A 15326-nucleotide genomic window follows, 5' to 3' on the forward strand; every position below is an offset into this window, starting at 1 on the left:
GAAAAGTGCAAAACTAAGCTACAGAGGTATGCATAGAATTACATGTGAAATGCTATAACTAAGCAAGAGGTCATGCAAGACAAGGATAAATTCTTCCTGTAGACATTTTATAGATCTCTTTCAGCTTTGCAGAAACTGAACTGCACTACAAGCTTCACACAGCAACCGACATACCTGAATCTGTGACACCTTAGAATGACACATTTGGGGGCATCTGTAGCAAACTGGTAAGAGATAAGGACGTTGTTGTAGCTCCAAGTGACTGGAAGTGACCTAGATCAAAGCACTCATGTCAGCATGTAAATAATTACTTGCTCTGGCTCAGTCCAAAGCCTGTTGTCTTCACTGGAGGACTCTTGTTGAATCACATGTTCTGTGAGTATTGACACAATTTCTAAATTCCTGTCCCAACGTATCAAACACAAGTAACGTTTTCTGGGCGTAGTCTCTATTAATTATGCTGAACTCCTGGTCAGGAATAAACAAAGGGGGAATCATTTTAGTGCAATGCAGAAAAATCTGCACCTCTTGCTTGGGGGATAGGAAAAGGGAAACACAGTGCATCTTCAGTAGCCACAGGTTCCAAAATCCCAAAGTCATAAGTAACAAAAAGTGTGTATACATATTACATTTCAGATCAGTGCTTACACTGAAGGCAAATGAAGCTGACTCCAATATGTATCAGAAGTTTGCAGGTATAGGAATCACTAAAAAGAGATATGGAAGGCTAAAGAAGCAAAGAAGCCACACTTCAACTGCACTATGTACAATGTAAATCATTCCAATACAAAAGGATCATTCAGGGATGAAGAAAGTACAAGAGACAGCTGGGCTATAACACAAGAACATTGAAGTTGTTTGTTCTTTTAGAAGATTTTAGGAAATAAGAAATTAAAATTCTGCTCCAAAGAGATGTCAGGCCATCCTGGAGTCTAACACACCCAGGGACTCTACAACATCAGCAAAGCTTTGTACACTCCTGGCTGCTGCAGATGGTACAAAAAAATTAGTGTCCAGGGAAGGCGGCTCTTGTTCCCAAAGAGCAAGACGACTCTCTGAATTGATGTTTGTGCACAAAAATAGCTCTCAGCACCAGATCAGCTGGACCCCAGGCTAATCGATAATTTCAGGATAGCAGTATGTAAGGGCATGTTGTGCTGGAGAGAAAAGTTGATCAATGCTTCATTATACTCTGGCACTCAATATTGGATGCTGCAGGATGCTGTTAGCTGCATGCATTAGTGTGTGATGGTTTTTGCCACAACAAAAAACTCTCAGTAAAAAGCCAAGAGGAAACAAGGTCCATGGGTAACCTACTGGTCTGTCAATGATTCTTGTCTCCGACATCTTCTCCAAGCCCAGTTGCTGCTTCAACTGTGCTAACAGTTGCTTTGTGGCAAACCACCTCCCTAAAAACACATAGTTACAAATTTTGGTCCTAGTACTGCCCTCCAGCTCTGCCTTGTGGATGAGGCAATGAAAGGAATCATGCAATGGTTTGGGCTGGAAGGGACCTTTAAAGTTCATCTAGTCCAACCTCCCTGCAGTGAGCAGGGACATCTTCAGCTGGATCAGGTTGCTCAGGGCCCTGTCCAATCTGACCTTGAATGACTCCAGGGATGGGGCTTCTACCACCTCTCTGGGCAGCCTGTGCCTGCGTTTCACCACCCTCATCGTAAAAAAAAAAAAAAGTCTTTCTTATATCTAGTCTGAATCTCCCCTCTTTTAGATTAAAACCATTACTCCTTGTCCTGTCACAACAGGCTCTGCTAAAAAGCTTGCTTCCATCTTTCCTATAGGCCCTCTTGAAGTACTGGAAGGCCGCTATAAGGTCTCCCTGGAGCCTTCTCTTCTCCAGGCTGAACAACCCCAACTCTCTCAGCCTGTCCTCACAGGGGAGGTGCTCCAGCCCCCTGAGCATCTTCATGGTCCTTCTCTGGACCTGCTCGAGCAGGTCCACGTCTTACACTGGGGGCCCCAGAGCTGGACACAGCACTGGAGGTGGGGTCTCACCAGAGCAGAGTAGAGGGGCAGAATCGCCTCCCTCGACCTGCTGGTCACACTTCTCTCAATGCAGCCCAGGATGCGATTGGCTTTCTGGGCTGCGAGCACCAGGTCACGTCCAGCTTTTCATCCACTTCTTCCCACTTAGCACAAGGTCAGTTTCCCTGAGCTATGGGCCAAAACACAATTGGAGTGCCAAACTATTCCAACTTCATTATTCCTGTCCTTTCCACTCCTCCTTGCTTGTCAAATCTACCTCACTTTCAATAAACAGAACTGTTTGCACACCATGACAATACCTAAAGTCTCTGCGTTTACAGAACTCAGAGCCTCCAGTGGCAAAGGTTCTGAACCCTGGCAGGAAGGAAAGTATGGTTCCCAATTTTGGGCTCTACATCAGTCCAACTCTCTGTATAGAATCCCCACCTAAAAGGGAAGGCTGCCAAACACCTGAGGGAGACTGCAAGATTTGATGTCTGATAAGATGAAAGGCAGTTCCCAGCACAAAGTGCTGTTTCAGAAGCGTGCGGTGCACATGTCAGCAGATTACCTTTTGCAGCTGCCCCACAGACAGCCAACTCTGCCAACAGTGGCAAACTGCAAGTTAAGAGAATTGCAATAGAGCATTGGATTGCATCCTATTGTACCTTGGTCATAGCCGACGACTCTTTTAGCAGAGTTCCTTTAGGCTAAATGGCCCAAATTTCTGATGACAGAAGGAAAACAAGAGTGCTAACTAGAACAGAGGGCAACCAACTTCTGCTGAGGTCCCCAAATCCATCCCAAGTGTTCAAAACAAAAGAAAATGTTCATTAGTTTGTGTTAATTCAACAGTGTCAGGGGACAGCAACTCTTCCGCCATCTTTTTCTCCAGAGATGCCTTGCTGGTTTGCCTGCAGGAAGAGAGAAATACCTTCTATGGGCAAGTTTAGCTACAGAAATCTTTCAGAGAAGATGCTCTCCATGGGACAGGAGCAGTTGCTCAGTGGAGCAAACAAGGAATAAAACAGATTTCCATTTTGTTCTAACCATCCATGAGGAGGCACCAAGTTAAAACTTCATGTTTCTTTCTGATATTAATTTAGGGCTCTGATTCACAAGCACTTTCAGGAGGAGCTGCGGCAGCTGAAGAGGTCAGGTATAAACGAGCAAGAAAGGTTATCTCTACAGCTGTTGCAGCCAGTTCCACACAGATTGTGAATCGGAGGCTTTGGCTGCTACAGCTCCCCGTGTAGCACGTTCACAGGCTGGAATCAGTGGTAGTTCAAGTGACAAAACAGAGCTGTGAACCGTGAGGGCTCACGAACCGAACCATTGCCTGCTCTGCTACAAGTGATGCAATCCCTGCAGAGCAGCAAGGGCTGGCTGGAAGCATTACCTCTCACCAATCAGCACAAATTGCTGGGGTCAGGAGTCCTCAGCATCCTGGATTCCTGGAGCAAGGCAAAAGGATGCTGAGATCTTGACTGCTCAGTCACCTTTGAAAATAAGTAGTGTCCTGAAATGCACAGAGAGTTTTTGAACATGGGTTTGATACACATGCAAAGTCTCTTATGCAATCTACAGCTGGCTGCTTCTGGGATTCAGAAGTTACTTCCTACCCTTTGTGTCTGTTTGGCTGCATGCCCAATGGGTTCACTCTCAGACTAAGTTGTCACCTCTGTAAGAGCTATTTGTATGATCCTGTTAAATTTTACCTAAGATTCACGCCTGGATCCTACCAGACCAGTTATTTTTGCCTTTTTCCTCCTTGGACTTTCTGTATAAACCAGATACAATACAGAGCTCACACAGACTGAGTAACAAGTTGTTTAGATAGGGAAGGAAACAGAAGTTCCCTTCTTGCCCTCTATCCATTTACTTTTGTTTTTTCTTAGCTACTACCAATACTCGATGTCTGAAACAAGCTAATTCAGCTGCTTTCCTGGGATGCTGCAGAAAACCCTAAGTTTCTGGAGATGGCTCCAGCTCCTGCAATCACAAGCAGGTGGGCAGCAGCAGCGATGTGTTATTTTATTTTTTTAACGTTGCCAAAATACAAACCCCAGGTGCAGAGCACCAAAAGCTCTGCAGACAGACAGCCCCACCGTTCCAGGGGGCTGGCACACAGCGGGCCACCCCCCACGGCAGCCTGGCCCCGCTCGAGAAGGGGTCTGGGCATCACACCAGCTTCGCCTCCCGCAGCCAGCGACGTGCCTCGGCAAAAGCAGGGATGGGAGCTTGGGCTGGCTGAGGTGAAAGAGGGAGTCTTGCGGCAGCAAGACAGCTCTGTTTTGGCTAAAGAGTGAGGAACCAAGCAGAAAAACAGTTTCAGCACAAAACTTTGAAGGCTGTGATGCCCTGGAGTGAAACCTTTGCTTAATTATCTAGAAAACTAGTATTACAGTTAACACCCCTGCTTACGTTATTGAGAATTAGAGAGCAATACATATATGTATTATGTAATATGCAACACATATATGACTATGTTACTCAACTCTCCACCTAAACTATGCTATATGTAACCCGTGGGAGGGGAAACAAAGAATTAGAGAATAAAAAGAGAAGAACAAGGGGTAAAAATTGGGAGAAAGGGACTGAAAACCTAGAAGAGACGGTCAATGGGCTGTGCTCCTCTTCCTCCAGCCAAGACAGGGATGCCTTCTTGGTAAGAATTGTGCCTTCGTGCCGGCAAAGAATACCCGGGAAAACGTGGCCAGCGTTATTATAGTATATTAGCGCTATTGCAGTAAGTGTATTTATCAACAGCGACTCCATACTTGTTACATCTGCTGCCTTAATAAATTACCTGTTTGCAACTTTGCAAAACTGTTTCAGTGGAAGTCCCTGAGAGGACTCTGACAGGCAAATGTCACATCCTTACTCTTTAACGTGACACGAGGTCTCCGTCACCTGTCTGCTGCCACCGTGAGCAGAGAGCAGTGCTGGGTTAATTCACTGGGAAACCCACAAGGAACTTTCGTTATCCGTCAAAGCCCTGATACTAACTTAAGATCTTAGAGCTCACTAATACTAGCATGGCAGGGAACGACTGAAAGCACTCACTTCTGAGCACAGAGTATGTTTTACAGAGAATCCCACTCCATCCCTCCAGCTCCCACCCTCCAGCCAGTGTGACCCTTGCCCTCTCAACTCCACAGTGCCTCCTTATCTCCCTCCCTCTCACAAGTTCCCTGAGCACTAGTCATGCTATGGGAAGAAAAGTTGTCCAGCCTGGATGTTAGAACAATTAAGAACTTCGATTGTCCCATGGTATCAAAAAAGTGCACTGTGATTTATTGCAACCCATTCTCTGCCAGGCCAACAAATGACCTGACTCATCAAGCACCTATTTAGGCCAACAGTATTTAACAGTATTTCTTCTTTCCTTCCACTTCTCCCATTACAGGAGACTTGGAAAGGACACAGTAAATGCTTAATGCTGTATTGAAGCCCATGACCAAAGAAGTTCAGGCAGTAAATCAAAAGGAGAAAGTTTAAAGACATCTTCTAATTTATCAGCCAGAGGTGCAGCAAAATTTCTTCAGTGACATTTAAAAGTGATATCTTCATCATCCCATCAGGGGCTGCAAAAGTAGGCAATTCCCTGGGCACAGAGGCAGGTGTCACCACCTGAGCAGGAAACGCCTGGCTCTCCTCACAGTCCATACCCTACATCTGCAAGGCAAGGACCAGCCCTACCCCAGGCCTGGCTGATACCCTCTGTGCATCTCCCAGGGAGGCATCGGGGAACTAGGAAAACCCACTGGTGAGACACATCCCATTTTCTGGGACTTCTGACTGAAGGAGGGTGCTTTCCTTCTCCTGTACTCTATATTCTGGGTAGGGCTGGCCTGGCAGGAAATATTTTGATTTTGGGGTGGTTAGGTTTACAGAATCACAGACTCACAGAATGGCAGGGGTTGGAAGGGACCTCTGGAGATCATCTAGTCCAACCCCCTGCTAAAGCGGGTTCACCCAGAGCAGGTTGCCCAGGACTGCATCCAGGCGGGTTTTTAATGTCTCCAGGGAAGGAGACTCCACAACCTCCCTGGGCAGCCTGTTCCAGTGCTCTGCCACTGTCAAAGTAAGGAAGTTTTTCCTCATGTTCAGGCAGAACTTCCTGTGCTCCAGTTTGTGCCCATTGCCCCTTGTCCCATCACTGGGCACCACTGAAAAGAGCCTGGCCCCGTCCTCTTGATACCCACCCTTTAGATATTTATAAGCATTGATAAGGTCCCCTCTGAGTCTTCTCCAAGCTAAAGAGCCCCAGGTCTCTCAGCCTTTCCTCGTAGGAGAGATGCTCCAATCCCCTCATCATCTTCATAGCCCTCCGCTGGACTCTCTCCAGTGGTTCCCTGTCCCTCTTGAACTGGAGGGCCCAGAACTGGACACAGTACTCCTGATGTGGCCTCACCAGGGCAGAGTAGAGGGGGAGGAGAACCTCCCTCAACCTGCTGGCCACACTCTTCTTAATGCAAAAGCATTAAGCATCTTAAGACTCTCAGCATCTTAATGCACCCCAGGGTGCATTGGCCTTCTTGGCCACAAGGGCACATTTATGGCTTGTGGTTAACTTTCTGTCCACTAGGACTCCCTCATCCTTCACAGAGCTGCTCTCCAGCAGGTCAACCCCGAGCCTGTACTGGTGCATGGGATTATTCCTCCCCAAGTCCAGAACTTTACACTTGCCCTTATTGAACCTCATCAGGTTCCTCTCTGCCCAGCTCTCCAGCCTGTCCAGGTCTTGCTGAACGACAGCGCAGCCTTCTGGTGTGTCAGCCACTCCTCCCAGTTTTGTGTCATCAGCAAACTTGCTGAGGGTGCACTCTGTCCCTTTATCCAGGTCGTTGATGAATATGTTGCATAGGACCAGACCCAGTACTGACCCCTGGGGAACACCGCTGGTTACAGGCCTCCAACTAGACTCAGCACCACTGATCACAACCCTCTGAGCTCTGTCCTTCAACCAGTTCTCAATCCACCTCACTGTCCCCTCATCTAACCCACACTTCCTAAGCTTACCCATGAGGATGTGGTGGGAGATAGTGTCAAAAGCTTTGCTAAAGTCAAGGTATGCCACAGTGGTCACCCAGCTGGCAAAGGATGGCAGGCCCCTGGCTACAAATCCCTGTAACGCATCTGGACTCGAGACACAATGCTCGACAGAGGCAGGCTGGCTAGCAGATCGACTGCACTCCACTCACCTGGCGTGCAAGATGGGCATGTGCAGGGTGGGTTTCAGCAAGAAGCACGTCATGTCTCTCAAGACATTCACTGTAACATTTACATGTGCAGAGGTTGTTCCAGCCCTCTGTCACTCCGTCCCTCCACCTCCCAGACCTCCCCTGCACCCAAGCACAACTAATCTGCTCAGTGTCAGTGTGAGTCGATAGGACTGGGCAGCTGAGCACATGTTGCTCCTACCATCTCACTGTCCTTTGTGTGAATCTGTCAGCATCAGTACAATCAGGTTTGGGGAATCACTATTTCTGTGCTGGCTTGCTTCCCTCCCAAGCCTCGTTCCAATTCAGAGGAGTGGGTATGTTTTTGACGGGGGAGATAGCTGGATTCTCTCTTAAAATGCCTTTCTGTGCAGGAATTCATTCACCTTACCAATCTCGCAGAATCAAGTAGCTTCTACAACTCTTGCACCCATCTTATCAGTTGGCTCAAAGAAAGAAAGTAAACTTTGAGAACTTAAGCCCTTTATCATGGGGAACCCAAATGGCTTTTCAGGAAAATTCATTTTCTTGTCTATTTTGACAGAAAGTCTTCACATAACTGAAGTGACACATCTGTTTGATGAATGCTGCCACAACACTCAGCCTGTTCACACTGAAGACTGATTGCTCCTAGAAATAGGTAAATGCCATTCACCTAAGAACTGGGATCCCAGCTTCAATGGAATAAACAGACCTTTCCTGCATCTACTAACCACTGAAGCATTTCCTGGGCACAACAGACTCCATCAGTGACAAAGAAAGAAGGTCACACTGCACAAAGAGACTCTCAGAGCATCAGTGATTGCTAGCAGTAGCCAGCTTTACTCATGGAGGTAAGATGACACCTCCTAGAGAGAATCCCTTTCATTCCCCCGGGTCTGGGATGCGTTTTAATTCAGAAGAATGGAGCAATGTTTATAAAACCACCACAGCACTGAAATTAATAGGGCTGCTCCTAAAACACAGCAGATTTGAAGAATCAGAACCATAACCAGTGTCTTACTTGGACAGAGTTCTGAAAGGGACAGGTTATTTTTTTTAATGCCTGTGTCTCTGTTGTAATCTGCCCCTCACGTCTCAGCACTACTTCTGCATTCATCAGCAAGGCCAGTTAAAAATTGTCTGAACTGCCGTTTGACCAAGTGCTTATCTGCACAACTGCACAACCCATACCATCAGTTAGGGAAAAACAATTTCCCTTGGCTACTAGAGACAGCCTAATTACCTAATCTGACAGGTTATTAATGCTTCGAGTCAACAAAAAGTATAATGGATGCTGATAAGCACAAGCTGCCTGGACATTTGGCACATACAACCCAGCCAGAAATCATTGCTGTGAAAAGCTGCCACTGGCCACAGGACTAAACTGTCTGATCTCTCAGGGTTTCATTTAACAAGTCTATCAACATGATAAAGAGACAAACTAGCAAGTTTAGTCCATTAATGAGGACTGTGAAACAGCCTAACAGGATAAAATATATTTATGATGCTGGTTAATGTAAAAATAAATCTCTGCTTCATTTCTCTTTAATTACAACACCCTCCCTTTCTACAGTGCTACTCTGGGGACAAAAATCATGTTATTGTCTGTACTAGGACGGAGAGCAGTACATATAAGGGTTCATGAGGAAATGGGCAGCAAGAGTAAAGACAGAGCCATTTTTTAAAGCTTTGCCAGCCCTCCCATAACTCATCACAAGTGCTGCACTATTTCATGGGTCTGTTTTAAAGACCCAATTACCAGACGCACATGATCCCATCACAATCTCTGGTTTTCATTTTAAAGAGGAAAAAGAGACATAACCCTTGCAGTCACTGAAAGCAGTGCACCTATGTATACCCTGAACATGCTATCAGCTATTTATTGTAATCTCAGGGGTTTCCAGGCCACTCTTGTAACCATGTGGCACCTTTCTGCTGAGGTATAAATGCTTGGACCCCGCAGCACTGAGGCCATTTAGGAATGAAGACAAAGAAACACATTTGTCCCATAGGCTTCAACTTCCAGTTAGCACATTTCAACACTGACCATCGCTGGAACAACTGCACCACGACAAACAGCAGCTTGCACCTCCAGCACCCATGGATGGTTTTTCAGGGAAAACGATTTAACTTGAATCTCATTCATTGGATTTTTTTTTAATTAAGTAGAACATTTTTCATTGTGTTTTGTTGCTCCAGTTCCCTGTGACATCTTTATCCACCGCTTTGCATGTAGCCCACCTCGCAGCATAAGCATCCATCCTCTATTGCTCATGCAATGAAAGGGCCTAAGGGGGCTACTTGAGCAATTGATACTCCAGTAGATCTTACATATGTTTTGAGACATGTCCCATCATTAAGCAAAACTTTACACCACTGAAATATTCATCGCTGTATCTCTGCAGATCCCCAGCAACATGACAGCAACACCTTGGAAAAATATGAGAGGAGACACCTACCCGCTTAAGTGCACCCTGGATAACATGTTTGACTGACACGTAACATGAAGATATTTCAGTTGAGGATGTTCTACACTTACAACAGCTTGTACTCCCTGAAAACAAAAGTCCTGGTGGTTCACTCAATGCATGCATTGCTTGAAGCACTTCAGGCCTAAAGCTCAGCTTCTAATCAAGATAAAGCAACTATTGATTTCCTTGTATTTCTTTTTTTTTCTATGCCAGCAGTAAAACTCCATATATCTACATACTCACTCTGCAGCAAATTCAAATCCTTTAAACCACAGCAAAGGGAAATGCAAAGCAATCTTGATTGGAACTGCCAAGAGAACCACATCAAAATCAGTGCATTTCATTAATGTCAAAATCTTTCACCACCTTCTCAAAATCAGGATACATCTAGCCAACAGCAACGGTTCATATTGTCCCCCAGACCATTGGTGATATTGGAGGCTGCAGTCATTAAATGGATAGAATTATGGCCAACAGAGAGGGCAAGTCATGATGTAACCTCAGGACGTCATTACCTGGGGTACTAGTGTTTAGGCAGTGGCAAAAGGTGGCTCCCCTGTTCTAACATCAGGCAAAACAAGATGCCTCCCTCAAAACACTCCAAAGGAAGTTTGGAACTTAGAAGGCTCAAGGAAAACAGTCCACTGCTGCCAAGCAGGTCCATCTGGCCAAAACACTTCCCCAACAGGCAGCTGTTCTGCTCGAAACATGTTTTCACACCCCGGACCACACATCTGAACACTGCAAAGGAGGCTGCATTAGACATTAAGGCAATTCGAGGAGGGTCTTCCCCTACCAAAAAGTGCTGTAGATTTTTTTTAATTAGGTGAAAAAATTAGGCAGTGATACCATCATTGCTTAATACTTCAACTATTCTTGGGCCAAAAATGCAGTAATTCTATTGTGTTAGGTTCTGTATAAATGAGCTAGACCTGTCTCTCTTTTGTTATAACTGGGTAACACAAGCCATCAGCTGTCACCGCTACATAACTGCTCACCTGCCTGACGTTCCTCACTTGCCTCTCAGGATCTTCAAGAGCAAGCTTTGTACCATCACTGCAGAGTACCTGGGGGTCCTGGAGGCTCTGGACACTCCCACATGTATGCATGCATGCGATAATGCTCCAGCCCATTGCAAAGACGTGAAGCTTACTAGGCACTGCCAGGGAAGGTCCCTTCAAACCAGGCTCCTGGTCCCACAGATGACATGGCTCCACTATAAAGACCAAAAAAAAAAAAAAAATTTCTGTAAGTGCATAAACATTTCCAGAAAAAAAAATTTCTCGAAAATGGTATTATGAAGTCCAAGAAAGACTTAAGAACATACAAATGAAAAAACACACCAAGTAGCATGAAGATCTGCAGGAGGTGGCATAAAAACTTTAACCAGTATTAGGCAAATAGCCCCAAGCTGTTCTTTCATGTGCATATGTAAAAACCGATCAACAGAGTACATATGGAACTGTGTTTCTCCACTCTGCATTCCCTAGCTGTTTGAAAGCTACAACACAGTATAGCATTTAGCCTTGCTTTAAAAAGCTGTTTCCCTCAGGGCTGCGTTCTGATCTCAGAAAACCTTTTACTTTCATGCGATTTGACGTCATGTCAAAACTCTCCTTTAATTCTGTCACAAGATGCTACCGAAAATGTAGACACTCAAGCTTCCTTCAGTGTTAGCGGCAGGTTTTCCCCAAACTTTTTTCACATTTCTACATCTACCACAAGAGGGAGCAAAGAGTTCAGCTTCCTTAAATTGTCCATTCCAAAGAGGTACAGATAAGCAGCTCGATGCTGTCATTACCTATGACCAAGTTCAGGCTAGGAGTTTACAATGCTTTTATACAGGCCCTCAGACAATTAACAGGTCCAGGGTTTTGCTTTGAGAGCTGTGTTCCCTCCCAGTCACAGTGTGCAGAGCTCTCTTCAAAGCCAGCAGATGCTGCAGAGCTCACCTGAGGAGCAGAGACCCCCAGAGTGACGCCACAGGCTGTTAAATCAAGACAATCTTGACTGAAAGAAACCTGCACCTTTATCACAGCAGCGTGCATAGGATGTTTGCAAGAAATTGATAAGCATCTCCAACCATGTCCCCACACGTGTGTAGAGGCAGGGGCCAGATGAGGAAAACTAAACCCTTCTAACTGCACGTACTGCTTTCAACAGCAACGTACCGTGATTTCTCATTAAAACGTGAGAATTAGCCTTGCATTACCTTCCTCTCAGATACGGTTACTTGGCTGTAGCCATCCAACTCTTTGCTCAGATCCAGGCTGCATTTGTGCCATCATTCACAGTTAGTTTCCAACATGAAGACAAGAGGTTTGCTCAGCTCAGGTCTTAGCTGCTTATTTGTTTCGTTTTGATAATTCATTCCCCACAAAGCTACAGAGTAATTTTATACAGTCTTTGCTGTTCAGAAATGGTTCATAAAATAAAGAAGCCAAGTGACTAATAAGTGTCAGTGTCTCTTCTATGCTTTCAATCTGTGGAACCAAGTCACAGACTCTTCACAATTTAAAACAACAAACAGGTGTCCTTCTGTTTCTAATATCCCTGCAGCGTTCCAAGAGGTCAGCTTGGCTGTAGACCTCAGTTACTTCTTTTCGATACTGACAGCAGCTGTCACAAACACCATCAGTGGCAGACTCCAGGTGCTCGCTCTTATCAAGTGTGGTGCAGTTCAGAAGGACACATTTTCAGCTGAACACAAACTAGGCATGATTCCCCTCACACTTGCACCGGTATGAATCAGAAGCAGAACTGCTGCGGTCAGAAAGGTGTGCAATAACGCCCTGTGCCCAGTCAGACTCCATACCTCAATCAATCCAGCAGAAGGAGTTCCCAAATCACCCTGTTACCAAATGTGGGGCCTCTGATCATTAAGAAAAGAACAAGCCAGAGAAGCAACCCACAAAACAGTGCAGGAACCTCACTACAGCTACATCTCTTCCATAGTAAACTTCTTGGCTATCAAGGAACAACCATGAGCACAGAGGCACACTGAAAGATACGTACTACTGCAGACTTTTACCTATTGATAGACTGCTTCACTTACGATTTTGTCAGGAGAATGGATGCAGAGGCTCTGGATTACTACAGTGACACCTACTATAAAATTTTTACTGTATTGAAGTGGTTGCGTTAAAGGGATAGTCTGATAGTTCAGTCAATAAGGCTGAACAAGGGCAATCACTTTATATACACAGAGCAGCCCACCACTCTTCCCCCATCATTCCATCTCTCCATGCCTCAGCTCCCCATGTAAAATCATGGCAGCAGCAAAAAGTGTTATAAAGACATAGGATGCAGCAGCAATCACTTACTTTAGCTGTGGAAGAGTCAGACAGAGATAACACAGAGATTGTAGCAGAGCCTCCGCTGCACATTACCAGACAGTTCACACTCTTCAAGGTTCAGTGTCTACAGACAGGGACCGAAGTCACTAAAGTGAGTTGGAACTAGTCATAGTACCTGCAGCGTTCAGGAAGAACTGGGTATGTCCCTATCTGCATGAAGGAACCCCAGAGGACCTCAGGCAATAGTGAAGAACACATCTGGTAAAGACTCGTTCCTAAAGCACACATGATAATGAACTCGCATACAGGAAAAAAAATAATCAGAAACAGATGTTTCAGTGCTCATTTTGAAGCAAACCCGAGTTTATATTTAGGGGCTAAAAAGGTAAACCCTTAAGTGTATATTTCATGGGTACAACCCAGTCTACAATCATAAATGGGTAAACATCAACTATGAAGTATTTTAACCACACTCAGCTTTCCCAGAGATAATTTTTTAGCGACGTCCAATACTTGGCAAATAGTACAACTATTCCAATTTTAAGTGTGAATAAATGAGGCACAAAGATATAGTGATTTGTCCTAGTGGGCCAGCAGAGGAACCAGGAATGTGGTCTTCCAAGCCTAGTCCAACATTCTGTCCAGTTAGCCCCTATACAAAATAAATTGGAAAAAAGAGAGTAATTTTCACTCTAGGAATGTGCAACCACGAGAGATCTGACACCCCTCAGAAAGAGTCAAAAAGGAACCTTTAAACAGAGATACAAATTGGCATTAATCTATTACCTGGCACTTTGTCTTAAGAATGACAAGAAAAAATAACATAGTATTGAGTTGGTTTTATTTATCCTTGGACTTGTAGGCCCCTAGGCTCTACCAGGTTTTTAAGTTTTTCTCCATAAATGCAAAGTCTAGAAACTTTCAGACGTCAAAACATACATTCTTCACCTTCTAGAAGAGACAACAGCCTCACATAATTGTGAGCCCAAGAGGGGTGGCTTTAGCAGACCCTGTAAATGCTACAATATCATGACAGCACTGCCAGAAGTACCCATGCACCAGAGCTCTGCACTTTTCACCTAGAGGGTTTGAGAAATAGGGCGTTACAGCAACCGCTGAAAGAACACTTAGTGCAGTACGTTTAGGTTGTTCAAGGTCTCTCTCACAAAACTTTATCATGTAATTTCAACAGGAACCTCTTACAACTTCTTACATGCCTGCCCTTCATGAACAAGTTCCTTCAAGAACCAAACGCACGAAGGGAAGACAGGCTCTCACTTTATTTGCCTGCATAAAACAAAAGGCCTGCAGAGGGAGAAAACAACAGATCTGAAATTAAGACTGCAAAGGGATTTGGATGGGGACACAACAGAAGCACATCTGCTCCAGGCTGGTTGGTCAGAATGAGCACAATGACAGCAGTGTCTGCCATCTCAACACGACGGCTTCTCCGGAGTTGTCAGCGATGCCCCAATTCTTACCTCGTTTTCCAACTAATATTTTATTGTGCTCTTGAATATGCAGCACAGAAAGGGAAGCTGATTTGCCATGTATTGTGCACACATTTTTTTTTCCAAGCAGTCAGGTATGCCTAATCAGCAAAAAGCACTTACATTATTTTCAGAAGTTATTAACTGAAATGGGAAACCAGCATACTGTGATTCCATTACAAAAGAGTTACTGCACTCAAGTGCAGCTGGTCTAATAAGTATCAACTGAGAGAACCTAGCTATGCCAACTGAGGCTCTGTCCCACAACGCTCAGTGTTGCAGTTTCCCAGGATTCACAGGATTGCCCCACATAACCTAGATATGAACCCATAAAAAGACAGACAGGTGCTGATTTTCAAGTTCACCCAGCTCTTCAGGCAGTTGTGTAAAACAGAACTACAATGAGATACCAATTGTACTAATCAGAATATGAAACAATCCAGAGAGAGGTACATTAGCATTAAAGATGTTAGTTGCCTTTCAGGATCTATTTCCTAGAACATCAACCAAAGTTGACTCACAGCTTTCATCAGAATCACTTCTGCTTTATCCAAGTTCTGCACTTAAGTCTCTAGAAAGCCATCTTCCTTCAAGCCAGCAAAGTTCCATGCTGTGCTGTCAAAGTAACTCCTTGGACTCATTCAAGAAGTTTTTCTTGTTAACCTCACCAGATATTTTACTTCAGAACTTCCTTTCAATATAAATATAGACAGGCTTTCTTTTCTAAGCCTACATACTAAATAAACTTCATTAAAGTAGGTTTATGTATTTAAAGCATCATAAAGAATGCTGATGCTCATAATCAACGTGCCCTTAAAACAAACCAATAAACATATCAAGCAAGTCAATTACCAGTCCCCTTTGTGCAGTTGCAACTCT

This window comes from Leptosomus discolor, chromosome 9, assembly GCF_034619465.1.
Source record: "Leptosomus discolor isolate bLepDis1 chromosome 9, bLepDis1.hap2, whole genome shotgun sequence".
NCBI lineage: Eukaryota > Metazoa > Chordata > Aves > Leptosomiformes > Leptosomidae > Leptosomus > Leptosomus discolor.